General features: G+C 38.8%; 1 non-coding gene across 1 annotated transcript; it reads right to left on the reverse strand.

The window, feature by feature from the left end:
- Nucleotides 1-6132: 6132 nt before the first annotated feature.
- On the reverse strand, nt 6133-6239 carry LOC146887578 (small nucleolar RNA R71). The gene has a single exon (XR_014994153.1). It is a non-coding gene; the product is annotated as a small nucleolar RNA R71 (small nucleolar RNA).
- Nucleotides 6240-13961: the final 7722 nt, after the last annotated feature.

Consider the following 13961-nt stretch of genomic DNA (forward strand, 5'->3'; position numbering starts at 1 on the left):
ATCACAACCCTAACAATGGAGGAGCAATGCACAACCTTGCGCCATGGGTATCTCGTGATTGTGATCAATATCTCACACTTTGAGATATACCCCAACTACCATATGGGGCTTTGCCAATCTAAAAGTTATCATTGTCACCATTTCCAACTGATGGGTGCACTATCCTAATTGACCTATGAACAATTCAGTAATCCAGTGTTCGGGTGCAAAAACACCTTTGCGTTCCAATGCCCAAGAACAACAACAATTTGATATTTTTGTGTTTGAATACATGAGTAAACTTGTCGTTCCAGTTCCCAAGTATAAGAAAAGCTCGATGTTCGATTGCCTAAGTACAAGAGCAATTCAACATTCTGATACCCGAGTACAATAACGACTCGGTGTTCCAATACCCAAGTACAAAAAGAATTTATTGAACTCAGTGCTCTAGTTCCCGAATAGAAGGGAAGTTCAATGTTCAAATACCTAAGTATCCGAGAATAAACAACTCAAAATTCCAATATCAAAATATTGTAGAGCTCGACGGGAAAATGATGAAGGCTTGACCACACAAGATGCCATGGAAGCTCTCCCAAGAAGGATCACTAGAAGCATGAGTAAAGGAGAAACTTTTATTCCTTCTTATTTCTCTTTATTTAGTATTTTCTTATATTGAAATTCCTTAAAGTTGGCTTGGTTAAATCAATCTTAGTTGACTTGTTGACCTTGACTAGGTTTGACTAGTTTACTAGAGTTGACTTGGCTCAAGTCAACATGTTGACTTGTTAAAGATCTTGTTTTCTTTGTAGGTTAAACATGGTTAGGGTAAGATGATCACTAATGGAGATGGATTAGAGCACTCCCTTTGTAGGTTATCCTTTTGTACTTTTTTTTTATTTCCTAGAGGCCCCTATAACTCTCTATATAAGGGGTGCTCTTTAGCTTGTAAAAGGGTTGAACATTTTGAAGTAAGACACTTACATGGTCTCAACCAAAAATCGTGAGGTCTTTCTCCTCCAAGTAGTAGAGACTCTCATTTGCCTTATCTTGGTTGGCTTAGTAATTACTTGAAACCGACATCGATAAACTGTTAATCGGTGTTAGTGACTAGATAATGCGATAACCTATGTCGACAAATGATGTTCTTCCAGTAAAACTTTTGGAACTCTTGGACTGAGATGGTAGCAGTGGTTCAACTTTTATCCACTTAATAAAATAGTATATGGCCACAATGAGGAATTTGACTTGTCCTTTGTTAGTGGAAAAGGGTCGAGTATGTCCATTCCCTAAGTAGTAAATGGCCAGAGATCGATTATAGTGTGTAACTTTTCAGGAGGGACCTAATGTAGTGGACCAAACTATTGACATTCTTGGCATTTCTTGATGTGCTCATGAGCAACTTGTCTCATTGTAGGCCAATAATACCTGACTCTCAGTACTTGTTCGACCATGCATTGAGCTTTAGAGTGCATGCCACATATGCCGCCATGCATCTCGACGAGTATGTATCAGGTTTGTTCTTGATCCAGGCACTTAAGTAAAGGTGCAGCGAAACCTCTTCTAAAGAGTTCCCCATTTTTGGCAGTATAGAATGATGCTTGTCGTCGTATGTGTTTTGCCTCTGTCGAGTCATCATAATTTAGAAGTGGGTCATCCAACTTAGTGAGGTTAAAGAGATTTAAAAGACGTCTTCATGGTTCGAGCTTAGGCTCGAGAGACTGTGCTAGACGAGAGACCTATCTTGTCTAGGTTTCTTTGTACTGGCGAGTTGCGAAAGTACATTGACCTCGTCATTCTCTTCTCTTGGCACGTGATTAATTTTGAACTCGTTGAACCGTTCTTAAAGGTTCTTTACCATGTGAAAGTAGTTTAGTAAGGAAGGCTTCTTAGTTTAGTAGCTTCCTTTGACTTGGCCCGTGACTAGTTGGGAGCGTTATAGCAATGTAGTTTTTTTACCCCTAACTTGTGAGCTAGACACAACCCAATGATCAAGGCTTCATACTCGACCTTATTTTTCGAAGCGTTGAAGTTGAAACGAATGGCATGTTCTAGGATGAGGTTGTCGAACTCTTCTAGGATGATGTCAATACCGCTACCTGATGAAGGATTATCTTGTTCTTTTCTAAGATTATTGAATATGATGTGAGTTGATTAAGAAAGCTAAGTGAAATCCCCACTAGACATTAAGATAGCATGCTATCTAGATGTAAAGGTTTCTTTCACAAAGCTCAAGAGAAGAAGATGATGGATTGATTCAAAAAGAAAAGGAAATTGAAATCACATAAACCATAAAAAACCAAGAACAATTAAAGGAAGAAGAAAACATAAAATAGAAAGGAAAGAAATGGTAAAACTGTGAGAAGCACGCCACTACAAGGCAAGACTAGAAGCCATGGCCACTTGCTATGCAAGATAAGGCTTAAAAGTATTCACTCCCTAGGAAGGAAACTCTCACAAATGGTTGAGACACAAGAGTGTTTTTACTTCAAAATGTTCAACCCTTTTCCATGTCTAAGAGCACCCCTTATATAGAAGAGTTTATGGGCCTCTAAGCAAATAAAAGATACCTAAGGATGTCTCTACAAAAAGCTAACCCTAGCTTCTAGAAACTAGGTCAAATAAGGTTACAAAAATGAGAGACAAAAGAGCTAACTATGGTGTGTGCAAGGCTAACCTCGTTCTAGCACAAAAGGAGACGAAGAATGTGTCTCATATGTCTCTAAAAAAGTGGCCAAAGTGTGCTAAAAACAAAAGAGACCAAAGGTACATAGGTACACTTGCTTCATGCCTTTTACTTTATGCTTTATGCCTTTGCTTTACTCTCTCCTCCACATCATTTATGCTCCCCAATCACCATGCGCCACCTAGCATTGCTTTCTTACTCCTAATTAACCTACAAAGCAAGTAAACATAGATTAGCATGTTGGCTTATGTCAAGTCGACTATAGTCAACAAGTCAAACCTAGTCAAAGGTCAACAAGTCAACTAAAGTTGATTCAACTAAGTCAACTTAGGGAATAAAAAATAACAAACACAAATGAAAGGGATGAAGGATTAGTGAACTTCCTTTCTAAACATGCTTAGTCTTCTTAAGTATATACCTCCATCCTTGGTTGGCGGTCAATCCTTCATCACTACCTTTCTTTTAAGAGGACCTATTGATGCTAAGGGACCATCATGTGAGTTGATCCCTTTAGTTAGGGGCTCGGTGAGGAAGTTCGCTAGGAAGTTTGACTTCATTCGTTCCTTGATAGGTTAGTCCAAACTCGGAGAGTTCTACTAACCATGTTGTCATGCGTCCTACCAACTCAGGCTTTTGTAGGATCTACTTGATGGGATAATTTGTGCAAGCACAAATATTGAATCAGCGAAAGTAGCGGTGCAATCGTTAGCCGAAGAAGATTAAAGTTAGGGCAAGCTTCTCCATAGTTTGGTTTGTTCTTCTACGGTGTTGAAGAGTCCATCTTGTGATCCACACTAAGTATTGCTTCTTACCTTCCTCCATGATAGGGATCGAGTTGACTGCAAAATGTGATACTACTAGATACAAAGTTAAAGGCTGGTTTGGTTGATGGTTGCTAACGACGGGGAGTATTGTGACCTCCCTCTTTAATTGTTGAAAAATGGTTTTGCATTCCTTGGTCTAGTCATAGGTTTGGGTTCCCTTTAAGAGCTTGCAAAGGGGCTTTGTGTTTTGTGCTAGGCATGGCAGAAAATGGCCAACCAGACCAGTTTGTTGTTAACACGTCAAGTTATCATGAAGCCCAAGAATTTGTTGCCACCTACACTAAAGAAACATTTTTCTGGGTGATGAGTCATTATTTTCCTTCATTCCACTAGCCTTTGTATATCCATTTGATAGTTGTTCAGTGCTTAATTGTTTATCTTTAGTGTGTTTTCATCTGTTGGGCTTTATTGGACCATTGTTCCGAATTTGGGTTAATTTCATATTATTTGGCCTAATTTTCGTTTTAATTATTTTTAGGTATTTAGGTGAAGCAATTTTGGAGCTTGGACATTAACATTCAGTTGAAGAAAGTTGCCACATCATTTCCACGTCATCTAAGTGAATGGGCCAAATTTGAGGCCCAGTAGTGACATTTGTAATTCTGTACCCAATAGTGGCAATTTTGTAAATATGTGAATTTTAGGTGATGTGACCACGTAAAAAGGGGGCTGAGTTTTTCGTTTTCCAGACCCACCATCTTCACCCACTCTCCATTTTAGGTTTTTGAAGCTTTGGAAGGAGACCCATTTGGGGGTTTTCGTTTTCATTTGTTTGCCACACGTTTTGGAGCATTTTTGAGTAATTTGCACACTATTGTAGTCTATTTTCTCCATAATGGTGATGTATTTTCGTTTACCTTTGCTTTGTAATTCGAATTTCATGGCTTTCTAACTTAATGTATTGATTACATGAAAGAGATGCAATTGAACTTTGAGGTTCTGTTTTGAATTTGTGTGTTGCCTCTATTCATCTTGATTTTGTGGTGAATGGTTACTTTTATTCTATTAATGCTTAATTATAGATTGGGTTGGTTGTTCATGTTGAATTCGTTCATGCTTAAGGAATTGGGTTGACTGTCACAGATGAATGGATGTATGCATTGCTTAATTGCATATTGAAATACGTTTTTAACCCTCACTTAGTGGGTCTGAACGAGTGGATTGGGTGAGACAAAAACCCTAGTTACGTGACTTGTGATGAGTAAAATTGCATTCAAATTCAAGGAGTCAATATTGTTTTTAATTCTTTTTATTAACTTTTGCAAGACTGTTGAAATATATTTTCATAATTTTGCAATCTAAATTCGCCAAACCCTCTTGTGTTATAGTGTTGTGTTCATTTGAAAATTGAAACTTTGGACGAAAACATTGGTCGTTGGGAGATGACTTGGTTCAAATTTCCCATACTGCATTTAACTGTTTTAATTTGGGGGGGTACGACCTCTATCAAATTTGGTGTTGTTGCGGAGAACCAATAGTTTTGTTTAAAGTAAAATTTTCAGTGTGTTTGTGTTTGTGTGTTGGTGTTTTGGTGTGTGTAGTTCAAGTATGGTTGACTTGAAATTTTTTCTCCCCACTTCTAAGACATTGAACTTAATGGGAAAAATGGTTGGAGCAGTTGATATGGTCTGATTTGAAAGATTCAAAAAAATTTTGGACTCATTTTTAGTCAAACTTAAGAGAACCATAACTTTTTCTCTGGTATCAAAATCACTATTATTTTATATGCATTTGGGGTGGAATTGAATTTCCTACTAATTTGGTACTCGCCCTACCAATTATCAAACTCAGATTCTCCAGAAAATGCCGTTTTTTATCTTTTAGCAATGTTTTTTGTGATTTTTCTTCATTTTTCCACTTTTGAAAACAATTTAAAAATACTTGCACTTTGAATTTTGAGCTGATTTTTTTTGTGGTACTGTTTGATCACTCAAAAGACAATCCTACCAATTTTCAAGTCATTTGGAGTTTGTTTGAGTATACTTGTAGTTTTACCCTTTGTTATGCCAATACCACTAGAATTAATGTATTTTGGTGCATGACTAGGGGAAACCCAAGTGAATGACAACCCATTGACCCTGAAATTGATAGGACCTTCCACATAGTACGTAAGCATCTTAGGAATCCATCTTTGCATGCTGAATATTTTGTGACTTTTCCTGATTCTTCTGATTCTTCTAATTCTCTTCATACTCTTGACACTCTTCATTTTGTGCATTCTGAGCATACTGTTTATTCTGATCATCCTCATTTTCATACTGATAATATGGCTCAACCTCCTCCACCTCATGAGAGGACAATGAGTGAGCTCACTGCACCAGAATTCACTTATGACAGTTTATGCATTCAATATCCTAAGGAGGAAGTTCTGTATGTCTTAAAAACTAGATTAATACACTTATTGCCAAAGTTTCATGGCCTTGCAGGTGAGGACCCATGCAAACACTTGAAGTAGTTCCATGTCGTGTGTTCCACCATGAAGCTTACAAACATCCAAGAAGACCATGTATACTTGAAGGCTTTTCCTCATTCGTTGGAGGGCAATGCAAAAGACTAGTTGTACTACTTGCACTCAAGTTCATCATGAGCTGGGATGACTTAAAGAGGTTGTTCCTTGCCAAATTCTTCCCTGCTTCCAGGACAACAACCATAAAGAAGGAAATTTCTAGCATCAAGCAGCAGTCTGGGGAGAGCCTCTATGAATACTGGGAGAGGTTCAAGAATCTTTGTTCAAGTTGCCCCCACCATCAAATCTTCGAACATCTCCTTCTACAATATTTTTATGAAGGCCTGTACCACATGGATATAAACATGATTGATGCTACAAGTGGTGGCGCTCTTGGTAACATGACCCCAGCTACAGCTAGGCAAATAATCGAGAACATGGCTTCTATATCTCAGCAATTTGGCACAAGGAATGATGCCATAGTTGTTAGAGAAGTTCATGATGTAGGGGCAGCCGAATACACAAAGAAGTTGGAAAGTAAGATTGATGCTCTTACCACACTGGTAAACCAACTTGCTTCCAATCAGAGAGCCCATTTGCAAGAGTTTGTGGCCTTTGAACATCTGTTGATCATTTCACAGACTCTTGCCCAGCATTGCAACAACAGGCTGCTACTTCTTCTACGCCCGTGGATACTCCTCAAGCATATGTAGTTAATATTTTCAACAACAATAGGCCCCAACACTAGCAACAAAACCATGATTTGTTAACAAATAGATACAATCCAGGATGGAGGAATCACCCTAATCTGAGATGGGGAAACCAGGGCAACCAGTAGCAGCAAAACCAACTGTTTCAAAATGTGCAGCCACATCCACAACAAAGAGCTACACCTACACCACAAGTTGCTCCTGTTCCACCTATACCCACACCAGCTCTTGCTGCACTTGCACCTTCTTCTTCTACTTCATTTGAGGAGTTGGTTAGAATGATGACACTTCAAAATATGCAACTCTAGTAGGAGACTAGAGCCTCAATCCAGACTTTGACAAATCAAATGGGGCAGATGGCTACATAACTTAATCAAGCACCAACTCAAAATTCTGATAAGTTGCCATCACAAACGGTGGAGAATCCGAGAAATGTGAGTGCTATCACATTGAGATCTGGGAAGCACATTGAAGTTCCCATTACTCAGCCTACACCTGAAAAGGAAGTCAATCCTTCCATGCTTTAAAGAAAGTGTGATGCTCATGCAGCTGGTCCTTCCACTTCTGGTGTGACTCCTACGCCTTCCACCTCTACTACTGCACCTTTCATACCTCTTCCTTTCCCTCCAAGAGCCATTCCAAGCAAGAAGATGGAAGAGGTTGATAGGGAGATCTTAGAAATATTCAGGAAGGTGGAGGTGAACATACCTATGTTTGATGCTATTAAACAGATCCCCAGATATGCAAAGTTCTTGAAGGAGTTGTGCACGCACAAGATGAGGATGAAATGGCAATGAGAGGATTAACATGGGGAGAAACGTATCTGCACTGATAGGTAAATATGTTCCTCAAATCCCTGAAAAGTGTAAAGACCCAGGTACATTCTGTGTTCCCTACATTATTGGTAATATTAAGTTTGAGAATACTATGCTTGATCTGGGTGCTTCGATTAATGTCATGCCTCTGTCTATTTTCAATTCTCTGTTTCTTGGACCATTGCAACCAACGGGTGTGGTCATTCAATTGGCAAATAAAAGTGTTGCCCACCCTGCCGGTTTCATTGAGGATGTCTTGGTTCGGGTTGGTGAACTGATTTTTCCTGTTGATTTTTACATTCTTGATATGGAAGAGGGCTTTTCCCATGGTTCTGCCCCACTCATTTTAGGGAGACCATTTTTAAGGACAGCCCGAACAAAGATTGATGTCCATGCTGGCACTTTATCCATGGAGTTTGATGACATTATCGCGTGTTTTAATATTTTGGATGCCATGAAACATCCTTCTGAGGATCGCGACTGGAAGGCGAATCGAAAAAGAAAACGGGTTTGAAAAGAGATTGGGAGTCGCCACCACAACTATTTTTGGAAAACTATGGAAAACCATAAAAATAAAGCAAGTCTGCGAAAAACCAGATTTTTGGATCTGGAAGTCGGTTACGCGTAGGGAAGGTGTTAGCACCCTACAGTGCCCGCCCGAAGACGGTACCTTTAATTAAAAGTGCAAAGTTGATGTGGTTTTTGAAATATTAATTTTCCCCAAAAATAATGAGACAAATAATACTAAAAAGAAACAAAAATATTTTTTTCACTTTTGGGCCTGACAAGGATTGACCTTGGTCCTACGTATTCTCATTAAAAATAAGAAATCAGGGTTACGTAGTTCTTGAAAAGATATTTGAAAAACAATTGAGAAAATGATTTGATTTTTTAGAGGTGAACCTGACAAGGACTGGCCTTGCTCCTACGTATCTCACAGTGGAGAATCAAGGATCACGTAGTTCTTAAAAAGATATCTTGTTTAAAAACGTTGATGTTTTTGTATTTTGAAATTTTATATATTTTTTGGTGTTTTTGAATTATTTGGAAACAGGTGTCATACGATGCGAACGATCGAACAGACACTAAAAGAAAAAGAAAACTATTTTTGGTATTTTTGAAAATGAGTGTCACACGGTGCGAGCGATCGGACAAACCCAATAAAGTGAAAGAGAATATGTTTTAGATTTTTTCTATTTTTTTTGTAATTTTTAATAATTTTCAAATATATTTGTTTTTTTAAATAAAATAAATAAATAAATAAATTTATAAAAGGATGAAAATATTTAAGATGGATAAAAGTGGAAAAAAAATGTGGTACATGGTTGATTAGTGGGGTGCACAAAGTAAACACAACAACAAACCCAAAAATAATAGACAAAGATATGGGATGCATAGGTATCACATGTGGGAGGTGCATGAAGTAACATATGGGGTGCGTTCAGTAAATAAAGGGGTGTGCTAAGCAAACACAAAATGGAGGTGCAAGGATTAAAAATGGGGTGTACACGAAGAAGGGAAAGGAGGAAACATAACATAATATATGGGGTGTGGATGAGGTAAAAAAAAGGGTACGTGTGGTAATTCAAGGCCTGCAGCCCTTTTTTTCTTTCTCAGAAAACCCTAACAAAAGCTAAAGCTTCTTCTCCTCACCATGGCAGCCTTCTCTTCTTCGTTGACGCAAGCCATCCAGACACCAGCGGCAGGTGCTGCCGTCGCACTTCCCACGGACGGCAAGAGGCGCCACCGTCGGAGGTGTCACTGACGAGAACCGAGCTCCCCGGATCATCTCCTTTGTCATTTCTCTTTCGCGCGCGAGATAGGCCAGATCCCGGAGCTCCGCCGTCGCACACCATGCCGGTCCAGCCTCATGTTCGTCAGCTTCGACCGCCGCGACCTAGACTACCGCCACGGTGCCACTACCGCTTGTAGAGAGCACTGTCCGAGATGCCAGCTGCCACCACGTGTTGGGTTGTGATGACGAATCGTAGGGATGGGTTGTAACAGAAACAAGGTGGTTTCTATTGATGATGAAGAATGGGTGTGGTTGTAGTGCAGAATAAGAGTCCAAAATTGAATCAGCTGTTTGGTGATGAAGGTTCGTTAATGGCGGACTGGTGCGGGTTTATGATGAGGGTGATGATGGGAGAGTTTGTGTTGCGCAGAAATAATGGGGGTGGAGTGAAAATGAAAGGATGAGTGGACTACGAAGGATGATAGGATGCAGTGTGGATGACCGTGTGAGTACTGCTTTCGGGTCCATGTTTTATTTTTTATTTTTATGCAGGTGTGACATGAAGATGATGGTGAACGAGAAAGTTAGTGAAAATGTGTTCTACAAAAAATAATTGTTGGTGAAGTGTGTTTGGGTTATGGTTTGGTGGTTTCTTGGAGGTAGAAGGTGATGAGGGAAAGATGATGGTGGACGAGAAAGATTGAGGGTGAGGTTATTTTCCAGCACTCATTCGGGCAGCAGTAACACCCAAACAAGAACATATCTTAACAATGGCAGATAAAAAAAAAAATAAAAAAAAAACAAAAAAACAAAAAAACAAAAAAAAAACATTGTGCTTTGTTCTTTACTGTACCCAAGTGCAATGGGAATAAACAAAATGAATAACAGATGTAACTATGTTCATCTCAAACCATCTTTCATCCATACATTCATGGACATCAATATCAAATCACGTTAACATAAGCTCTAATTCATAGACCCATGAACATCAACAACAACATCAAGTCACGGTAACATAAGCTAAGGAGGAGTTAAGAACACTTACCGTGAAAATAAAACTTAATGCACTAACAACTTTGCTTCCGTTTTCAAATTTGACTCCTTCTCTCCCTCACTGATTTCTAGTGCCCAAACCCCTCTCTGTAGTAATCCCCAAAAAAAAGACCCCTCATCTCATGAATCTTCCCATTTTTATTATGTAACTCTCTACACCTCCCAATCTCGAAATTTGGGACAAGGCTGAGAGCAGATGTTGCTTCCTGCTCCTTCAACCATTATGACCATGCTACAAGTCATTCCCAATACAAAACCATGATAGCATAGCAGGCATGGGTCTGATAACAGAGAGACCTTACGTTACCTCTTTCTTTCCCTTTTTCGTTTTCTTTTTTTTACTCTTTTTTTTGTTTTTTTTTGGTTTTGTTGTTTTGTTGTTTTTTTCTTTTTATTAAACTAGAAAGAGAGACGTAAAACAAAAATGGAGTTGTAATAATAGAAAGGAAAATAAAATAAGCCCAAATAAATAAATAAATAAAGCAAAATTAAATTAAAAATAATAATAATAATACTAAAATAAACATAGATATTTATTTTTTTTCTCGAACTAAAACATATTTTTTCCCTTTTTTTATTATTTATTTATTTATTTATTCTGCTAAATTGAACTTTAATTAATTTTTTTTTGTTTATTATTTTTATCATTGTTACTCGGACAAAATTGGGTGTTGACAGCTGCCCCTCTTTACTTAGATTTTACTTGATAGTATGAAATTTTAACTTTCATAGGTTATCAAAGTAAAAGATGAGTAAAGATAAAAACACTAATTTCGTTTGGATTTAAGAGGAAAAAACAAATCAAGCATATACAATGACCAATTCAAAGATAAGGGTTGTGATTCAAAGAAGAAAACAAACTAGACCACTCTGAAGGAGAGGGTCCTATTGTGACAAAGAAATCAATGACCATTCCATTGGAGAGGGCCTTGACGTGAAGAAGGAAAATCAATGACCATTCCATCGGAGAGGGCCTTTATGTAAAGAAAGAAAATCAATGACCATTCCATCGGAGAGGGCCTTGATGTAAACATAAGAAAATCAATGATCATTCCATCGGAGAGGGCCTTGATGTAAACATAAGAAAATCAATGACCATTCCATCAGAGATGACCTTGATGTAAAGAAAGAATATCAATAACCATTCCATCGGAGAGGGCCTTGATGTAAAGGAAGAAAATCAATGTTCTTGATTCTGATTTTGATACTGAATATAATGTGGATAATGTCAAATCTAATGAGTTTGAGTCTCTAGGTGTTGTACCATATGACTTTGATGTTATACAATCAGATTGCACTGACCATGTTGCAGGAAGTACATATGCAACTGATTATTATGTTGAGGTATAGGTTGTGGAACCCATTTCTCCCTCCCCTCTAGTTCCTGATATTCAGCCAAAATCCAACACTCCAAAGCTGAAACCCCTACCAAACAACCTCAAGTATGTCTACTTGAAGGAGAAGGACAAATTGTCTGTCATCATTTCCACCTCCCTCACTACTGAATAAGAGCAGATGTTGTTGCATGTTCTTAAAAAGCATAAGAAGGCAATTGGATGGACATTGGCTGACATTCCTGATATTAGCCCATCAACATGCTTGCATAAAATATTATTGGAAGATGGAGCAAAACCAGTGAGACAGCCACAAAGGTGACTCAACCTTGTCATCCCAGATGTTGTCAAGAAGGAGGTGACCAAGCTTCTACAAGATGGGATCATCTACCCTATTTCAGATAGTCAGTGGGTCAGCCTCATCCATGTTGTTCCTAAAAAAACAAGCCTTATTATAGTCAAGAATGAAAAAGACGACCTAATTCCAACTAGGGTGCAAAACAGTTGGAGAGTTTGCATCGACTATAGAAGGCTAAATCAAGAAACCTGGAAAGACCATTTCCCCCTGTCTTTTATTGATCAAATGCTTGAGCGCTTGGCAGGTAAGTCCCATTATTGCTTTTTAGATGGTTTTTCTGATTACTTTCAAATTCATATTGCACCTGAGGACCAAGAGAAAACCACATTCACCAGTCCTTTTGGCACTTTTGCCTATTGGAGGATGTCGTTTGGCCTATGAAATGCCCCTAACACATTCCAACGATGCATGCTGAGCATTTTCAGTGATTTTCTTAAAAACTGCATAGAGGTGTTTATGGATGATTTTACTATTTATGGATCCTCCTTTGATGCATGTTTTAGACAGTTTGCACAAAGTTTTGAATAAGTGCATCAAATCTAACCTTGTTCTCAATTTTGAAAAATGCCATTTCATGGTAGAACAAGGCATAGTTTTGGGGCACATAATTTTGAGTAAGGGCATTGAAGTTAACCATGCCAAAAATTCAATTATTTCACAATTTCCTTACCCCTCTTCTGTGCAAGAGGTTCGTTCTTTTCTTAGCCATGTAGGGTTTTACAGGCGCTTCATCTAGGACTTCAATAAGAAGGCCCTTCCACTATCCAACTTATTGTGAAAAGATATTGAGTTCATCTTCAGTGACGAATGCAAAAAGGCTTTCAATTGCCTCAAGAAAACCCTGACCACCACTTCGATCATTCAAGCGCCCAATTGGACAGCCCCGTTCGAGCTGATGTGCGATGCATCTAATTATGCATTGGGGACTATTCTAGCTCAAAGGATTGACAAACAGTTGAGGGTAATCTACTACGCCTCTAGGACATTGGATGATGCCTAAGCAAACTATACCACAACAGAGAAGGAGCTTCTTGCGATTGTTTTTGCACTTGAAAAGTTTAGATCTTATCTGCTTGTTTCTCCTGTTGTTGTGTTTACTAACCATGCAACTCTTAAGTACCTATTGAAGAAGGAAAAATCTAAGCCTCGGTTGATTAGATGGATGCTCTGGCTCCAGGAATTTGATTTGGAGATCCGTGATAGAAGTGGAGCACAAAACTTGGTTGCAAACCACCTGAACAGCATTGAGAGGTTTGCTTCTTTTCTCTGACCTTGGTTTGCTAATATTGTGAATTATCTTGTTGCTTATATTTTTCCTCCCCTAGCATCCAGAGCTCAATGTGATAAACTCAAGAGCGATGCTAGGTATTATATTTGGGATGACCCCTATTTGTGAAAGATGTGCGATGATCAGGTTACTAGGAGATGCATTCCGGATCACGAGTTTGAATCGGTCCTTCAATTTCATCATTCATCTGCACCTAGTGGTCATCTTGGCACACAGAGGACAACTCGTAAAGTGTTGGATTGTGGATTTTACTACCCCACCATCTTCAAGTATGTGTGGAGGATTTGCAGCACATGTGAACAATGCTAGAGAGCGGGAGGAGCCATTTCTTGGAGACAACAGATGCCTTAACAACCCATGTTGTTTTGTGAGGTCTTCGATGTCTGGGGTATAGATTTCATGGGCTATTTCCCTGTTTCTTTTGGTTTTACTTATATATTACTTGTTGTTGATTATGTATCAAAGTGGGTGGAATCTAAAGCCACCAGGACTAACGATGCTCGTGTTATTATAGACTTTGTCAGGTCTCACATATTCTGTAGGTTTGGAATTCCTAGAGCTATCGTTAGTGACCAGGGCACCCATTTTCGCAATAGGTCCATGGGGGCTTTGCTTTGAAAGTATGGGGTTGTGAACAAGATTTCCACACCATATCACCCCTAGACTAACGGGCAAGCCAAGATCTCAAATAGAGAAATTAAGCGGACCTTGGAGAAGATTGTGCAACCCAACAGGA

The sequence above is a fragment of the Vigna unguiculata genome, chromosome 3 (assembly GCF_037176805.1).
Source record: "Vigna unguiculata cultivar grain cowpea cultivar isolate G323 ecotype 2 chromosome 3, ASM3717680v1, whole genome shotgun sequence".
In the NCBI taxonomy this organism is placed as follows: domain Eukaryota; kingdom Viridiplantae; phylum Streptophyta; class Magnoliopsida; order Fabales; family Fabaceae; genus Vigna; species Vigna unguiculata.